Below are 6,699 nucleotides of genomic sequence, written 5' to 3'. Positions count from 1 at the left end.
TTGGTTCGTGGCTGTCTACCTCTCCTTGTTGGCCTTCCAGACATACTAATGGCCTGCAGGGAGATGTAGCTGCACAAAGCTGGGACAATAGGGGTAGCTTTAAGTGCACACTGTGCAGGTGACACAGTACATTGACTGTAATTACTACAGCTGCCTGCGGTATAGGATCAGCAGAACACCAGCAATAGGGGTAGGTTTAAGTGCACACCACTGTGCAGATGACACAGTACACCGACTGTAATTGCTACAGCTGCCTGCCTGTGGTATAGGATCAGCAGAACACCAGCAATTGGGGTAGCTTTAGGTGCAAACTGTGTAGATGACACAGTACACCAACTATAAATATTGATGATTGAACGTTTCCAGAATAGACACTGTCTCAAATCCCTGGTAATACTAAAAGAGGGGGGAGAAAAGAGACAAGTCTCTTTAAAGAATAATGAGATTTTATTTGAGACAAGGTCTATTGATAGGGTAGGCACATAAGACACCATTTTTTTTTAAAAAGATGTAAATTTATTAATCGTATCAAAACATATAAAAATACATATTCATATTTGATGGACCACGAGACAATACTTGATAATCGTAATCTGATGCGTTGATAAGCAGAACCAATATGTTTCGCATGATTGCTTCATCAAGGTTTTGCATATACCACAGTTTTCATCTATATTACATAGAATAAACATATCATTATTATAATAAAATACATTGGTTGATACATCATCAAGAAAATGATTAAACTTCATTGTGGTCACATTGGCATGATCAGTTGTTTTTATACATATTAGTTATTGTGCCTACCTGGTCCTTAAAATAATTAATAACCATATGCGCCTCTGATTTCTCCACCACATCGCAGGTGACGCAGATAACCACACTCAGTTCCCACTAGGAGTCAGATCCCAGTTGGGCTGCCAGTGGATCGTGCCTGTCCGTCAAAATGTAAACAGCAACAGTAATCTAAAAAAATTATAAATTATACTATAGTAGTGTTTATAATTATATTTTTTTAGCTTTATACATAAACTCATTTTCATATTTGGATATATTTTGTTTTTATTGTTATTTTAGTGGTCCAAATTAATGGACTAAAATAAAAAATATTAAGTAGATAGTATTATTAATTAATAATTAAATCATAATGTATAAAAAAAAAGATATAATAATACAAAATATCAAGAAATATAAGTATTAAAAATATATTGTAGATATACTTATAGCACTGGTGCTTAATACACCTCAAAGTCTATGTTTAACATGATATTTATATCAATGGTGATTGAAGCTTAAGCTTGAAAATAGGCAATTACTTTACCCTGCTAGGCAATTACTTTACCCTGCTAATGCTGTATCTGATAATATAAAGCGACAATGTCTTTGTATTAAATAGGCAGAGTTAGTCTACTTAGATAGAATGTGGACCAATAGAATAAAATAAAACAAATATTAACATAGTACTATTTATAAAGCAGACCAATAATCTAATGATAGATAGCTATTTATAAAGCCAATGCAAAAGCATAGGGCATAATGGCAATAGCATGGCTGCTTATTAGTTACATTCCTAGATTAGATAACAACTAGATAACGATTTGTCTCAAGATCTCTGCTCTACAGACATCTCCCTCAACTTACACTCCTTGTCCTCCGGCACAATCAATACTTTCCTCTTTTGACCCAGCTACTATAGAGGAAGTCACTAAACTTTTTCTAATGCGCACCTAACCTCCTACCCCCTGGACCCTGTTCCTTCTCAAATACTACGGTCACCATCTGACTCTCCTACACTCCTTAACTCATATCTTCAACCTCTCACTCTCTACTGGTATCTTCCCCAACCCTCTAAAACATGCACTAGTCACTCCCATACCAAAAAAGGCCTCAGACCCCACCAATCTTAACAACTTAAGACCCATCTCTTTACTCCCTTTTGCCTCCAAACTCCTTGAATGTTTAGTCTACAACCGACTGAGCAACCACCTCATTGAAAATAACCTTCTTGATCCTCTTCAGTCTGGATTTTACCCACAGCACTCCACAGAAACTGCCCTCCTAAAACTCACTAATGACTTACTAACAGCCAAAACTAGGGATGCACCGAATGGGTTTTTTGGTGCCGAAACCAATACCGAAAATGAAAAATACACTAGGCCGAAAACCGAAACCGATACCGAAACAGCACCGATACCGAAAATGACTGTTTTTAAAAAATATTTTTATACAGGAGGTGGTCAGAGACTGGGGACATGGTACAGAAGGTGGTCAGAGACTGGGGACATGGTACAGGAGGTGGTCAGAGACTGGGGACATGGTACAGGAGGTGGTCAGAGGCTGGGGACATGGTACAGGAGGTGGTCAGAGGCTGGGGACATGGTACAGGAGGTGGTCAGAGGCTGGGGACATGGTACAGGAGGTGGTCAGAGACTGGGGACATGGTACAGGAGGTGGTCAGAGACTGGGGACATGGTACAGGAGGTGGTCAGAGACTGGGGACATGGTACAGGAGGTGGTCAGAGACTGGGGACATGGTACAGGAGGTGGTCAGAGACTGGGGACATGGTACAGGAGGTGGTCAGAGACTGGGGACATGGTACAGGAGGTGGTCAGAGACTGGGGACATGGTACAGGAGGTGGTCAGAGACTGGGGACATGGTACAGGAGATGGTCAGAGACTGGGGACATGGTACAGGAGATGGTCAGAGACTGGGGACATGGTACAGGAGATGGTCAGAGACTGGGGACATGGTACAGGAGATGGTCAGAGACTGGGGACATGGTACAGGAGATGGTCAGAGACTGGGGACATGGTACAGGAGATGGTCAGAGACTGGGGACGTGGTACAGGAGATGGTCAGAGACTGGGGACGTGGTACAGGAGGTGATCAGAGACTGGGGACGTGGTACAGGAGGTGGTCAGAGACTGGGGACGTGGTACAGGAGGTGGTCAGAGACTGGGGACGTGGTACAGGAGGTGGTCAGAGACTGGGGACGTGGTACAGGAGGTGGTCAGAGACTGGGGACGTGGTACAGGAGGTGGTCAGAGACTGGGGACGTGGTACAGGAGGTGGTCAGAGACTGGGGACGTGGTACAGGAGGTGGTCAGAGACTGGGGACGTGGTACAGGAGGTGGTCAGAGACTGCAGACGTGGTACAGGAGATGGTCAGAGACTGGGGACGTGGTACAGGAGATGGTCAGAGACTGGGGACGTGGTACAGGAGATGGTCAGAAATTGCACACATGATACATGACACATGATACAATTGATACAATGCAGCCAGCCAGTGTCCCCCGTTGCAGCCAGTGTCTCCCCCTCAGAGCAGCCAGTGTCTCCCCTCAGAGCAGCCAGTGTCTCCCCTCAGAGCAGCCAGTGTCTCCCCTCAGAGCAGCCAGTGTCTCCCCTCAGAGCAGCCAGTGTGTCCCCTCAGAGCAGCCAGTGTGTCCCCTCAGAGCAGCCAGTGTGTCCCCTCAGAGCAGCCAGTGTGTCCCCTCAGAGCAGCCAGTGTCTCCCCTCAGAGCAGCTAACCTGTAAAGAGAAGAGAGAAGAGGAGAGTCGCCTCCGTCGCCTGTTTGATCACAGCAGGGGAACATCACAGCTTTCAGTTCAATAGCTGTGTGTTCCCGGCCGCGCGCCGTCAGGCAAGCCCCTCCCCCTTGGCAGGGCACTTTGATAGACAGATCATCCGTCCAATCCTACGGGTGATCTGTCTATCAAAGTGCCCGGACAAGGGGGAGGGGCTGTACGTGACGGCGCACGGCCGGAAACACACAGCTATTGAAATAAAAGCTGTGATGTTCCCGCTCTGTGATCAAACAGGTGGTGGAGACGGCTCTCCTGCACTATTTGGAATGTTATAGCTTTTCATGATGGGCGCACCAGGGGTGGGGGGCGGAGCCCCGCCCCCTACCCTGGCCCCACCCCATTTTCGGCTCCATTATCGGCCGTTTTTCTCTTTCGGCAAATTGCCGAAAAGGGCATTTTCGGCCGATATGTTTCGGCGGCCGAAATTTCGGTGCATCCCTAGCCAAAACCAAAGGTCATTATTCCATACTCTTACTCTTGGACCTTTCTGCTGCCTTTGATACAGTTGACCACCCCCTCCTCCTCAAAAAACTCAATTTGCTTGGTCTCCATGGCTGCACTCTCCGTTGGTTTGAATCTTACCTATCTCATTGCACCTTCAGTGTCACTTACAACTCCACTTCCTCTTCTCCAACTCCCCTTTCTGTTGGGGTCCCCCAAGGTTATGTCCTTGGACATCTACTATTCTCGATCTACACATCCTCCCTGGGTCAGCTGATAGCCTCCCATGGCTTTCACTACCATTTATATGCTGATGACACCCAAATCTATCTCTCTGCCCCTCAGATCACCCCATCAATCTCCTCACGCATCACTGATCTGCTAACAGACATATCAGCCTAGATGTCACACCACTGCCTCAAACTTAATCTATCTAAAACCGATCTCTTAATACTTCCTCCCCCACGTGCCCCTTTGCCTGACTTCTCTGGCACATCTATCAGTCCGTCCCCACGTGCCAGGGTGCTAGGGGTACCCTTAGACTCCGAACTGTCCTTTCAGGCCCACATACAAGCCCTGTCCAAATCATGCCGCCTTAGCCTCCGCAACATTTCCAGAATATGCCCCTTTTTAACTAATGACACCACCAAGCTTCTAATTCACTCCCTGGTCATCTCTCGCCTCGACTACTGCAACTCCCTCCTTGTTGGATTACCTTTACATAGACTATCCCCCCTTAAGTCCATAATGAATGCTGCTGCCAGACTCATCCACCTTACCAGCCATTCAGTGTCCTCCACTCCTCTCTGCCAATCCCTGCACTGGCTTCCACTCATCCAACAAATAAAATTCAAAGTACTAACAATAATTTACAAAGCCATCCATAACTCTGCCCTTGTTACATCACTAACCTAGTCCCAAAATACCAACCAAGCCACTCTCTTCGGTCATCCCAAGACTTCCTGCTCTCTAGTTCCCTTGTCACCTCCTCCCATGCTCGCCTCCAGGATTTCTCCAGAGCTTCTCCCATCCTTTGGAACTCCCTACCCCAATCTGTCTGACTGTCCCCTAATCTATCCATCTTTAGACGATCCCTGAAAACCCTTCTCTTCAAAGAAGCCTATCCTGCTTCTAACTAACACTGTTTTACTTCCTCCATCAGCTCATCCCCCCACAGCTATTACCTTTTTGTATCAATTGCCCCTTCCTTTTTAGATTGTAAGCTCTAACGAGCAGGGCTCTCTGATTCCTCTTGTACCAAATTGTAATGTAACTGTAAAGTCTGCCCTCATGTTGTAAAGTGCTGAGCAAACTGTTGGCACTATATAAAACCTGTATAATAATAATAATAATAATAATAACTAACCCATAGAGGCTCTTACCTAAGAACAAAACAAGCAGATTAATCAGAATAGCAAGATGATGGAATGTCAGTTGTGGTGTGAGATGATAGTACAAGGCATCTCAGGCAGCAAGACACATGTGACGGATTGCCACCAATGTAGTTGTCTTAAATATCCACGATCCCACCAGAAGTGAAAGGTCAGATCTGACCCCTGGCATCACTTCCAGTCTGTTCGTCCCTGGAAGTGCATAACCGCAACAGTGCCATCTTGTGGCCATGATGTGGTAATGCTATCAGTCACATGCTGTAAACAGCATGGATGGGAAACGAGGAGGAAAGAAGCTTTCTCCTCTTAACCAGGGACGCACAAATATCCCCACTAATGGCAGAGTACAACAAAAAGCAGACTAGAGGTGCGGAGAAGAAAAACAAACGTGCACAAGGCATAATTTCCATAAGGACCAGAACTTATAACATTTAAACAATAAAATGAGTAATCTCAGATTGTACTACAGAAATCATCTCCAAATGGAGATATAATTGATAATATATATTTTTGGTGAGTGTGTGAGCATTTAGAACATCCCCGCCGGTATCAGGTGTGAATACCTTATATATCGGCATGGGCAAAAATAGGGAGTACACTCAGCAATGATGTTCATAATGTTGTTGATCCATACAAGGTATAGGGGAGCACATTTATACATAACCAAACACAAAAACAGACAAATACTATTGACATAAGAGAAATATAATAAAAAAGAAATGATGAAAGATAATAAATTGAACAATATAATAAAGCAGTATAAATTATATAATACCATGTACTAGATACTATATAAAAACAATAAATCACAAAAAGGGTTTAAATGAGAGTGATGTGTTTAGCCCCGGAGGGTAGATAGCCCTTTGGTCAAAGATCCATCTTGCCTCTCTTTGAAGGATCTTTTTATCAAAGTTCCCTCCTCATTCAGGCTCAGGAATAACCTCTAGTGCTTAAAAAGAGATATAGGATGGGTCATAGCTATGGTACAGTCCCACATGCTTACAAATGGGAGTATAGAGTAATCCCGCATTCAGATAATATAGATGATCCTGTATTATTTTAGAAAAGGGACGCTTCCTTTTCCTGATATAAAAAGCTCCACACCGACACATAGCCAGATAGACTATGCCAATGGTGCGACAGTCAGCATAGCCCTTTAGTCTATGAAAACCTCCCCTTGGAAGTGGACATCCCACACCTTCCCTGATTCAGGGGCATTGATCACATTGACTGCATTTGTAAGTGCTTCATCCTCCCACAGCTCCAGGAGTGGGGGCATC

The 6,699-nt window shown here is 44.8% G+C and overlaps 1 long non-coding RNA gene across 1 annotated transcript; it reads right to left on the bottom strand.

Annotated features, from left to right (window-relative positions):
- Positions 1-536: 536 nt before the first annotated feature.
- On the bottom strand, positions 537-5,549 carry LOC143934869 (uncharacterized). Its single transcript, XR_013263399.1, has 3 exons — positions 5,411-5,549; positions 808-966; positions 537-670 (listed from the first exon to the last, which is right to left on the bottom strand). It is a non-coding gene; the product is annotated as an uncharacterized LOC143934869 (long non-coding RNA).
- Positions 5,550-6,699: the final 1,150 nt, after the last annotated feature.

This window comes from Lithobates pipiens, unplaced genomic scaffold (assembly GCF_037356315.1).
Source record: "Lithobates pipiens isolate NorthernLeopardFrog02 unplaced genomic scaffold, aLitPip1_a1.2 Scaffold_28, whole genome shotgun sequence".
NCBI lineage: Eukaryota > Metazoa > Chordata > Amphibia > Anura > Ranidae > Lithobates > Lithobates pipiens.
The sequence above is the reverse complement of the archived record's forward strand: the minus strand, read 5'-3'. Positions and strand labels throughout refer to the sequence as shown.